Here is a 12776-nt window from a genome sequence, read left to right on the forward strand (position 1 = left end):
CACCATCCTCTGGCTGCAGTGGGCTTGGCTTAGCTGCAGGAGGGCACACCTACATCTACAGAGACTGCTGCCAACCAGAAGGGACCAGGCACCACAGGTCCAAAGGGGTTAATTCGCTGGTGCGACCCACTCCCGCGCCGACCTGCCTCACTGTGACCACACTCCAACTTTGGTGCCCAAGCCTGCTCACGCTCCAGGGAAGTGACACCCGCGCATCTCTCTGAGGCCTGAGAGGAACATACTGGATCTCGATCATTTTGCTTTTTATAGAGATTCTAATTTCTGTCCATGTCTAGTGAATTTACAATGCTGTTGACTTTCGCTGTGCAGCACCTTGATTCAGTTCTCCGTGTATGTATATATATACACAACCATTCTCTTTCACATTCTCTTCCCACGTAGCTTAGTCCAGGGTGGTGCCGACCGCTCCCTGTGCTTTGTAGAAGGTGGCTGTGGATCGTCTGCTTAATACATATTAGAATGCATGTGTTAATCCCACCCTCCTCATTCAACCCACCTCCGCATGCCTTTGCCCTCTCGAAACCCGGTACTTGCGTTCTAAATCTGTGACTCTGTTTGTGCTTTCTACTTTCCTGGTATCCACTTTGAGATGCCACCTATACGTGCTATCGTTGGAATTTTCTCTTTCTCTGTTGGACATCCCATGCTGAGTACAGGGAACTCCGGATCTATCGAAGATGCTGGAAATGGCAGGATATTATTCTGTTTCATGGCTGAGCAGTATTCCATGCTCTATGTGTACCAACTCTTCACTTTCCATTCATCTGGGGATGGACATTGTGTTTTTACTTTCAAGACTTGGCTGTTGTCAATAGGTGGCTAGTGACAGCTGGGGCACCCGTGTCTCTCTAAAGTACACATGGTTCTGCAAACGCTTCCAAAACACTGCAGAGGAAAGAACACTCCCAAACTCATTGTACGAAGCCATCCACCTGATCCCCAAACCAGACAAAGATACTACAAGAAAAGAAAACTGGAGAGCAATATCACCGATGAACTTAGATGCAAAAATCCTCCACAAGATACTAGCCAACAGACTCCAACATGACATTAAAAGGATCACACACCATGACACTGTGTTTTTACTTTCAAGCCTTGGCTCTTGTCAATAGGTGTGCAGGGGTCGCTGGCCTGCCCGGGTCTCCCCAAATGATACTTTACTGTGCAAAGACAGCCAGGAGGTGGATTGCCACATCATGTGGCCGGCTCTCTGGTTTTGTTTTGTTTTTGGCAGGAATCTCTTGATTGTTTTCAGTGGTGCCTGTTACCAGGGCGCAATACCACCAGTGGCTTAGGAGGCTTCCCTTTTCTCCAGGCCCTCTCCCGAAGGTATTGCTTCCAGACGTATTGACACTGGCAATCCTAACGGCTGCCAGGTGAAACCGCGAAGGCGTTTCAATTTCCATTTCTCCCATTCGCATGGGCGTGGAGCATATTTCCTGGGCCTTTCTTAGAAACCAACACAAAGGGAAACAAAACACGCATGGTGAATTCAACTTACCTCTTGAAACCGCCTGTTGCCAATCAATCCTGTTTCGGGCTCTTTTCCAGTGCCTATCCCCAGGACATTTTTGCAGCGGGGGTGTCAATTACAACCCCGCTGGCCTTTTGAACAGGAAGGGCCGCTGAGCTCCCTTTGGAACGTTGTAGTTACAGGAGGCGGCCACAAGGCGGCAGCATTTTCCCACAGCTGGTCGGACTCCCCAGGAACGCAGACCTTGCGCACACGCGTGTTCTTGGAATATGAATTAGAGAGGAACGTGTCCGGACAGACACCTAAGGGCTTGTGTCTCACTCCTTCTCCCACTTACCCTTCCCACTCTCGATTCATCACACCCCCTGCAAACCCCTCCTGAAGAGTGTGTTGTCGGAGGCAAGTGGGGTGACTCTAAGGAAGGAGGTGAATGGCGGGAACCCCACCAGCAGGAGACCTGGACACCAGGTGATGTTTGAACACTGTTGTGCATGTCGGACCACCATCCTCTAGCTGCAGTGGGCTTGGCTTAGCTGCAGGAGGGCACACCTACATCTACAGAGACTGCTGCCAACCAGAAGGGACCAGGCACAACAGGTCCAAAGGGGTTAATTCGCTGGTGCGACCCACTCCCGCGCCGACCTGCCTCACTGTGACCACACTCCAACTTTGGTGCCCAAGCCTGCTCACGCTCCAGGGAAGTGACACCCGCGCATCTCTCTGAGGCCTGAGAGGAACATACTGGATCTCGATCATTTTGCTTTTTATAGAGATTCTAATTTCTGTCCATGTCTAGTGAATTTACAATGCTGTTGACTTTCGCTGTGCAGCACCTTGATTCAGTTCTCCGTGTATGTATATATATACACATCCATTCTCTTTCGCATTCTCTTCCCACGTAGCTTAGTCCAGGGTGGTGCCAACCGCTCCCTGTGCTTTGTAGAAGGTGGTTGTGGATCGTCTGCTTAATACATATTAGAATGCATGTGTTAATCCCACCCTCCTCATTCAACCCACCTCCGCATGCCTTTGCCCTCTCAAAACCCTGTACTTGCGTTCTAAATCTGTGACTCTGTTTGTGCTTTCTACTTTCCTGGTATCGACTTTGAGATGCCACCTATATGTGCTATCGTTGGAATTTTCTCTTTCTCTGTTGGACGTCCCATGCTGAGTACAGGGAACTCCGGATCTATCGAAGATGCTGGAAATGGCAGGATTTTATTCTGTTTCATGGCTGAGCAGTATTCCATGCTCTATGTGTACCATCTCTTCACTTTCCATTCATCTGGGGATGGACATTGTGTTTTTACTTTCAAGACTTGGCTGTTGTCAATAGGTGGCTAGTGACAGCTGGGGCACCCGTGTCTCTCTAAAGTACACATGGTTCTGCAAACGCTTCCAAAACACTGCAGAGGAAAGAACACTCCCAAACTCATTGTACGAAGCCATCCACCTGATCCCCAAACCAGACAAAGATACTACAAGAAAAGAAAACTGGAGAGCAATATCACCGATGAACTTAGATGCAAAAATCCTCAACAAGATACTAGCCAACAGACTCCAACATGACATTAAAAGGATCACACACCATGACACTGTGTTTTTACTTTCAAGTCTTGGCTCTTGTCAATAGGTGTGCAGGGGTCGCTGGCCTGCCTGGGTCTCCCCAAATGATACTTTACTGTGCAAAGACAGCCAGGAGGTGGATTGCCACATCATGTGGCCGGCTCTCTGGTTTTGTTTTGTTTTTGGCAGGAATCTCTTGATTGTTTTCAGTGGTGCCTGTTACCAGGGCGCAATACCACCAGTGGCTTAGGAGGCTTCCCTTTTCTCCAGGCCCTCTCGCGAAGGTATTGCTTCCAGACGTATTGACACTGGCAAACCTAACGGCTGCCAGGTGAAACCGCGAAGGCATTTCAATTTCCATTTCTCCCATTCGCATGGGTGTGGAGCATATTTCCTGGGCCTTTCTTAGAAACCAACACAAAGGGAAACAAAACACGCATGGTGAATTCAACTTACCTCTTAAAACCGCCTGTTGCCAATCAATCCTGTTTCGGGCTCTTTTCCAGTGCCTATCCCCAGGACATTTTTGCAGCGGGGGTGTCAATTACAACCCCGCTGGCCTTTTGAACAGGAAGGGCCGCTGAGCTCCCTTTGGAACGTTGTAGTTACAGGAGGCGGCCACAAGGCAGCAGCATTTTCCCACAGCTGTTCGGATTCCCCAGGAATGCAGACCTTGCGCACACGCGTGTTTTGGAATATGAATTAGAGAGGAACGTGTCCGGATAGACACCTAAGGGCTTGTGTCTCACTCCTTCTCCCACTTACCCTTCCCACTCTCGATTCATCACACCCCCTGCAAACCCCTCCTGAAGAGTGTGTTGTCGGAGGCAAGTGGGGTGACTCTAAGGAAGGAGGTGAATGGCGGGAACCCCACCAGCTGGAGACCTGGACACCAGGTGATGTTTGAACACTGTTGTGCATGTCGGACCACCATCCTCTGGCTGCAGTGGGCTTGGCTTAGCTGCAGGAGGGCACACCTACATCTACAGAGACTGCTGCCAACCAGAAGGGACCAGGCACAACAGGTCCAAAGGGGTTAATTCGCTGGTGCGACCCACTCCCGCGCCGACCTGCCTCACTGTGACCACACTCCAACTTTGGTGCCCAAGCCTGCTCACGCTCCAGGGAAGTGACACCCGCGCATCTCTCTGAGGCCTGAGAGGAACATACTGGATCTCGATCATTTTGCTTTTTATAGAGATTCTAATTTCTGTCCATGTCTAGTGAATTTACAATGCTGTTGACTTTCGCTGTGCAGCACCTTGATTCAGTTCTCCGTGTATGTATATATATACACATCCATTCTCTTTCGCATTCTCTTCCCACGTAGCTTAGTCCAGGGTGGTGCCGACCGCTCCCTGTGCTTTGTAGAAGGTGGTTGTGGATCGTCTGCTTAATACATATTAGAATGCATGTGTTAATCCCACCCTCCTCATTCAACCCACCTCCGCATGCCTTTGCCCTCTCAAAACCCTGTACTTGCGTTCTAAATCTGTGACTCTGTTTGTGCTTTCTACTTTTCTGGTATCGACTTTGAGATGCCACCTATACGTGCTATCGTTGGAATTTTCTCTTTCTCTGTTGGACGTCCCATGCTGAGTACAGGGAACTCCGGATCTATCGAAGATGCTGGAAATGGCAGGATTTTATTCTGTTTCATGGCTGAGCAGTATTCCATGCTCTATGTGTACCATCTTTTCACTTTCCATTCATCTGGGGATGGACATTGTGTTTTTACTTTCAAGACTTGGCTGTTGTCAATAGGTGGCTAGTGACAGCTGGGGCACCCGTGTCTCTCTAAAGTACACATGGTTCTGCAAACGCTTCCAAAACACTGCAGAGGAAAGAACACTCCCAAACTCATTGTACGAAGCCATCCACCTGATCCCCAAACCAGACAAAGATACTACAAGAAAAGAAAACTGGAGAGCAATATCACCGATGAACTTAGATGCAAAAATCCTCAACAAGATACTAGCCAACAGACTCCAACATGACATTAAAAGGATCACACACCATGACACTGTGTTTTTACTTTCAAGTCTTGGCTCTTGTCAATAGGTGTGCAGGGGTCGCTGGCCTGCCCTGGTCTCCCCAAATGATACTTTACTGTGCAAAGACAGCCAGGAGGTGGATTGCCACATCATGTGGCCGGCTCTCTGGTTTTGTTTTGTTTTTGGCAGGAATCTCTTGATTGTTTTCAGTGGTGCCTGTTACCAGGGCGCAATACCACCAGTGGCTTAGGAGGCTTCCCTTTTCTCCAGGCCCTCTCCCGAAGGTATTGCTTCCAGACGTATTGACACTGGCAATCCTAACGGCTGCCAGGTGAAACCGCGAAGGCGTTTCAATTTCCATTTCTCCCATTCGCATGGGCGTGGAGCATATTTCCTGGGCCTTTCTTAGAAACCAACACAAAGGGAAACAAAACACGCATGGTGAATTCAACTTACCTCTTGAAACCGCCTGTTGCCAATCAATCCTGTTTCGGGCTCTTTTCCAGTGCCTATCCCCAGGACATTTTTGCAGCGGGGGTGTCAATTACAACCCCGCTGGCCTTTTGAACAGGAAGGGCCGCTGAGCTCCCTTTGGAACGTTGTAGTTACAGGAGGCGGCCACAAGGCGGCAGCATTTTCCCACAGCTGGACGGACTCCCCAGGAACGCAGACCTTGCGCACACGCGTGTTCTTGGAATATGAATTAGAGAGGAACGTGTCCGGACAGACACCTAAGGGCTTGTGTCTCACTCCTTCTCCCACTTACCCTTCCCACTCTCGATTCATCACACCCCCTGCAAACCCCTCCTGAAGAGTGTGTTGTCGGAGGCAAGTGGGGTGACTCTAAGGAAGGAGGTGAATGGCGGGAACCCCACCAGCAGGAGACCTGGACACCAGGTGATGTTTGAACACTGTTGTGCATGTCGGACCACCATCCTCTAGCTGCAGTGGGCTTGGCTTAGCTGCAGGAGGGCACACCTACATCTACAGAGACTGCTGCCAACCAGAAGGGACCAGGCACAACAGGTCCAAAGGGGTTAATTCGCTGGTGCGACCCACTCCCGCGCCGACCTGCCTCACTGTGACCACACTCCAACTTTGGTGCCCAAGCCTGCTCACGCTCCAGGGAAGTGACACCCGCGCATCTCTCTGAGGCCTGAGAGGAACATACTGGATCTCGATCATTTTGCTTTTTATAGAGATTCTAATTTCTGTCCATGTCTAGTGAATTTACAATGCTGTTGACTTTCGCTGTGCAGCACCTTGATTCAGTTCTCCGTGTATGTATATATATACACATCCATTCTCTTTCGCATTCTCTTCCCACGTAGCTTAGTCCAGGGTGGTGCCAACCGCTCCCTGTGCTTTGTAGAAGGTGGTTGTGGATCGTCTGCTTAATACATATTAGAATGCATGTGTTAATCCCACCCTCCTCATTCAACCCACCTCCGCATGCCTTTGCCCTCTCAAAACCCTGTACTTGCGTTCTAAATCTGTGACTCTGTTTGTGCTTTCTACTTTCCTGGTATCGACTTTGAGATGCCACCTATATGTGCTATCGTTGGAATTTTCTCTTTCTCTGTTGGACGTCCCATGCTGAGTACAGGGAACTCCGGATCTATCGAAGATGCTGGAAATGGCAGGATTTTATTCTGTTTCATGGCTGAGCAGTATTCCATGCTCTATGTGTACCATCTCTTCACTTTCCATTCATCTGGGGATGGACATTGTGTTTTTACTTTCAAGACTTGGCTGTTGTCAATAGGTGGCTAGTGACAGCTGGGGCACCCGTGTCTCTCTAAAGTACACATGGTTCTGCAAACGCTTCCAAAACACTGCAGAGGAAAGAACACTCCCAAACTCATTGTACGAAGCCATCCACCTGATCCCCAAACCAGACAAAGATACTACAAGAAAAGAAAACTGGAGAGCAATATCACCGATGAACTTAGATGCAAAAATCCTCAACAAGATACTAGCCAACAGACTCCAACATGACATTAAAAGGATCACACACCATGACACTGTGTTTTTACTTTCAAGTCTTGGCTCTTGTCAATAGGTGTGCAGGGGTCGCTGGCCTGCCTGGGTCTCCCCAAATGATACTTTACTGTGCAAAGACAGCCAGGAGGTGGATTGCCACATCATGTGGCCGGCTCTCTGGTTTTGTTTTGTTTTTGGCAGGAATCTCTTGATTGTTTTCAGTGGTGCCTGTTACCAGGGCGCAATACCACCAGTGGCTTAGGAGGCTTCCCTTTTCTCCAGGCCCTCTCGCGAAGGTATTGCTTCCAGACGTATTGACACTGGCAAACCTAACGGCTGCCAGGTGAAACCGCGAAGGCATTTCAATTTCCATTTCTCCCATTCGCATGGGTGTGGAGCATATTTCCTGGGCCTTTCTTAGAAACCAACACAAAGGGAAACAAAACACGCATGGTGAATTCAACTTACCTCTTAAAACCGCCTGTTGCCAATCAATCCTGTTTCGGGCTCTTTTCCAGTGCCTATCCCCAGGACATTTTTGCAGCGGGGGTGTCAATTACAACCCCGCTGGCCTTTTGAACAGGAAGGGCCGCTGAGCTCCCTTTGGAACGTTGTAGTTACAGGAGGCGGCCACAAGGCAGCAGCATTTTCCCACAGCTGTTCGGATTCCCCAGGAATGCAGACCTTGCGCACACGCGTGTTTTGGAATATGAATTAGAGAGGAACGTGTCCGGATAGACACCTAAGGGCTTGTGTCTCACTCCTTCTCCCACTTACCCTTCCCACTCTCGATTCATCACACCCCCTGCAAACCCCTCCTGAAGAGTGTGTTGTCGGAGGCAAGTGGGGTGACTCTAAGGAAGGAGGTGAATGGCGGGAACCCCACCAGCTGGAGACCTGGACACCAGGTGATGTTTGAACACTGTTGTGCATGTCGGACCACCATCCTCTGGCTGCAGTGGGCTTGGCTTAGCTGCAGGAGGGCACACCTACATCTACAGAGACTGCTGCCAACCAGAAGGGACCAGGCACCACAGGTCCAAAGGGGTTAATTCGCTGGTGCGACCCACTCCCGCGCTGACCTGCCTCACTGTGACCACACTCCAACTTTGGTGCCCAAGCCTGCTCACGCTCCAGGGAAGTGACACCCGCGCATCTCTCTGAGGCCTGAGAGGAACATACTGGATCTCGATCATTTTGCTTTTTATAGAGATTCTAATTTCTGTCCATGTCTAGTGAATTTACAATGCTGTTGACTTTCGCTGTGCAGCACCTTGATTCAGTTCTCCGTGTATGTATATATATACACATCCATTCTCTTTCGCATTCTCTTCCCACGTAGCTTAGTCCAGGGTGGTGCCGACCGCTCCCTGTGCTTTGTAGAAGGTGGTTGTGGATCGTCTGCTTAATACATATTAGAATGCATGTGTTAATCCCACCCTCCTCATTCAACCCACCTCCGCATGCCTTTGCCCTCTCAAAACCCTGTACTTGCGTTCTAAATCTGTGACTCTGTTTGTGCTTTCTACTTTTCTGGTATCGACTTTGAGATGCCACCTATACGTGCTATCGTTGGAATTTTCTCTTTCTCTGTTGGACGTCCCATGCTGAGTACAGGGAACTCCGGATCTATCGAAGATGCTGGAAATGGCAGGATTTTATTCTGTTTCATGGCTGAGCAGTATTCCATGCTCTATGTGTACCATCTCTTCACTTTCCATTCATCTGGGGATGGACATTGTGTTTTTACTTTCAAGACTTGGCTGTTGTCAATAGGTGGCTAGTGACAGCTGGGGCACCCGTGTCTCTCTAAAGTACACATGGTTCTGCAAACGCTTCCAAAACACTGCAGAGGAAAGAACACTCCCAAACTCATTGTACGAAGCCATCCACCTGATCCCCAAACCAGACAAAGATACTACAAGAAAAGAAAACTGGAGAGCAATATCACCGATGAACTTAGATGCAAAAATCCTCAACAAGATACTAGCCAACAGACTCCAACATGACATTAAAAGGATCACACACCATGACACTGTGTTTTTACTTTCAAGTCTTGGCTCTTGTCAATAGGTGTGCAGGGGTCGCTGGCCTGCCCTGGTCTCCCCAAATGATACTTTACTGTGCAAAGACAGCCAGGAGGTGGATTGCCACATCATGTGGCCGGCTCTCTGGTTTTGTTTTGTTTTTGGCAGGAATCTCTTGATTGTTTTCAGTGGTGCCTGTTACCAGGGCGCAATACCACCAGTGGCTTAGGAGGCTTCCCTTTTCTCCAGGCCCTCTCCCGAAGGTATTGCTTCCAGACGTATTGACACTGGCAATCCTAACGGCTGCCAGGTGAAACCGCGAAGGCATTTCAATTTCCATTTCTCCCATTCGCATGGGTGTGGAGCATATTTCCTGGGCCTTTCTTAGAAAACAACACAAAGGGAAACAAAACACGCATGGTGAATTCAACTTACCTCTTGAAACCGCCTGTTGCCAATCAATCCTGTTTCGGGCTCTTTTCCAGTGCCTATCCCCAGGACATTTTTGCAGCGGGGGTGTCAATTACAACCCTGCTGGCCTTTTGAACAGGAAGGGCCGCTGAGCTCCCTTTGGAACGTTGTAGTTACAGGAGGCGGCCACAAGGCGGCAGCATTTTCCCACAGCTGGTCGGATTCCCCAGGAACGCAGACCTTGCACACACGCGTGTTCTTGGAATATGAATTAGAGAGGAACGTGTCCGGACAGACACCTAAGGGCTTGTGTCTCACTCCTTCTCCCACTTACCCTTCCCACTCTCGATTCATCACACCCCCTGCAAACCCCTCCTGAAGAGTGTGTTGTCGGAGGCAAGTGGGGTGACTCTAAGGAAGGAGGTGAATGGCGGGAACCCCACCAGCAGGAGACCTGGACACCAGGTGATGTTTGAACACTGTTGTGCATGTCGGACCACCATCCTCTGGCTGCAGTGGGCTTGGCTTAGCTGCAGGAGGGCACACCTACATCTACAGAGACTGCTGCCAACCAGAAGGGACCAGGCACCACAGGTCCAAAGGGGTTAATTCGCTGGTGCGACCCACTCCCGCGCCGACCTGCCTCACTGTGACCACACTCCAACTTTAGTGCCCAAGCCTGCTCACGCTCCAGGGAAGTGACACCCGCGCATCTCTCTGAGGCCTGAGAGGAACATACTGGATCTCGATCATTTTGCTTTTTATAGAGATTCTAATTTCTGTCCATGTCTAGTGAATTTACAATGCTGTTGACTTTCGCTGTGCAGCACCTTGATTCAGTTCTCCGTGTATGTATATATATACACATCCATTCTCTTTCGCATTCTCTTCCCACGTAGCTTAGTCCAGGGTGGTGGCGACCGCTCCCTGTGCTTTGTAGAAGCTGGTTGTGGATCGTCTGCTTAATACATATTAGAATGCATGTGTTAATCCCACCCTCCTCATTCAACCCACCTCCGCATGCCTTTGCCCTCTCAAAACCCTGTACTTGCGTTCTAAATCTGTGACTCTGTTTGTGCTTTCTACTTTCCTGGTATCGACTTTGAGATGCCACCTATACGTGCTATCGTTGGAATTTTCTCTTTCTCTGTTGGACGTCCCATGCTGAGTACAGGGAACTCCGGATCTATCGAAGATGCTGGAAATGGCAGGATTTTATTCTGTTTCATGGCTGAGCAGTATTCCATGCTCTATGTGTACCATCTCTTCACTTTCCATTCATCTGGGGATGGACATTGTGTTTTTACTTTCAAGACTTGGCTGTTGTCAATAGGTGGCTAGTGACAGCTGGGGCACCCGTGTCTCTCTAAAGTACACATGGTTCTGCAAACGCTTCCAAAACACTGCAGAGGAAAGAACACTCCCAAACTCATTGTACGAAGCCATCCACCTGATCCCCAAACCAGACAAAGATACTACAAGAAAAGAAAACTGGAGAGCAATATCACCGATGAACTTAGATGCAAAAATCCTCCACAAGATACTAGCCAACAGACTCCAACATGACATTAAAAGGATCACACACCATGACACTGTGTTTTTACTTTCAAGCCTTGGCTCTTGTCAATAGGTGTGCAGGGGTCGCTGGCCTGCCCGGGTCTCCCCAAATGATACTTTACTGTGCAAAGACAGCCAGGAGGTGGATTGCCACATCATGTGGCCGGCTCTCTGGTTTTGTTTTGTTTTTGGCAGGAATCTCTTGATTGTTTTCAGTGGTGCCTGTTACCAGGGCGCAATACCACCAGTGGCTTAGGAGGCTTCCCTTTTCTCCAGGCCCTCTCCCGAAGGTATTGCTTCCAGACGTATTGACACTGGCAATCCTAACGGCTGCCAGGTGAAACCGCGAAGGCGTTTCAATTTCCATTTCTCCCATTCGCATGGGCGTGGAGCATATTTCCTGGGCCTTTCTTAGAAACCAACACAAAGGGAAACAAAACACGCATGGTGAATTCAACTTACCTCTTGAAACCGCCTGTTGCCAATCAATCCTGTTTCGGGCTCTTTTCCAGTGCCTATCCCCAGGACATTTTTGCAGCGGAGGTGTCAATTACAACCCCGCTGGCCTTTTGAACAGGAAGGGCCGCTGAGCTCCCTTTGGAACGTTGTAGTTACAGGAGGCGGCCACAAGGCGGCAGCATTTTCCCACAGCTGGTCGGACTCCCCAGGAACGCAGACCTTGCGCACACGCGTGTTCTTGGAATATGAATTAGAGAGGAACGTGTCCGGACAGACACCTAAGGGCTTGTGTCTCACTCCTTCTCCCACTTACCCTTCCCACTCTCGATTCATCACACCCCCTGCAAACCCCTCCTGAAGAGTGTGTTGTCGGAGGCAAGTGGGGTGACTCTAAGGAAGGAGGTGAATGGCGGGAACCCCACCAGCAGGAGACCTGGACACCAGGTGATGTTTGAACACTGTTGTGCATGTCGGACCACCATCCTCTAGCTGCAGTGGGCTTGGCTTAGCTGCAGGAGGGCACACCTACATCTACAGAGACTGCTGCCAACCAGAAGGGACCAGGCACAACAGGTCCAAAGGGGTTAATTCGCTGGTGCGACCCACTCCCGCGCCGACCTGCCTCACTGTGACCACACTCCAACTTTGGTGCCCAAGCCTGCTCACGCTCCAGGGAAGTGACACCCGCGCATCTCTCTGAGGCCTGAGAGGAACATACTGGATCTCGATCATTTTGCTTTTTATAGAGATTCTAATTTCTGTCCATGTCTAGTGAATTTACAATGCTGTTGACTTTCGCTGTGCAGCACCTTGATTCAGTTCTCCGTGTATGTATATATATACACATCCATTCTCTTTCGCATTCTCTTCCCACGTAGCTTAGTCCAGGGTGGTGCCAACCGCTCCCTGTGCTTTGTAGAAGGTGGTTGTGGATCGTCTGCTTAATACATATTAGAATGCATGTGTTAATCCCACCCTCCTCATTCAACCCACCTCCGCATGCCTTTGCCCTCTCAAAACCCTGTACTTGCGTTCTAAATCTGTGACTCTGTTTGTGCTTTCTACTTTCCTGGTATCGACTTTGAGATGCCACCTATACGTGCTATCGTTGGAATTTTCTCTTTCTCTGTTGGACGTCCCATGCTGAGTACAGGGAACTCCGGATCTATCGAAGATGCTGGAAATGGCAGGATTTTATTCTGTTTCATGGCTGAGCAGTATTCCATGCTCTATGTGTACCATCTCTTCACTTTCCATTCATCTGGGGATGGACATTGTGTTTTT

The sequence above is a fragment of the Hippopotamus amphibius genome, chromosome 6 (assembly GCF_030028045.1).
Source record: "Hippopotamus amphibius kiboko isolate mHipAmp2 chromosome 6, mHipAmp2.hap2, whole genome shotgun sequence".
NCBI lineage: Eukaryota > Metazoa > Chordata > Mammalia > Artiodactyla > Hippopotamidae > Hippopotamus > Hippopotamus amphibius.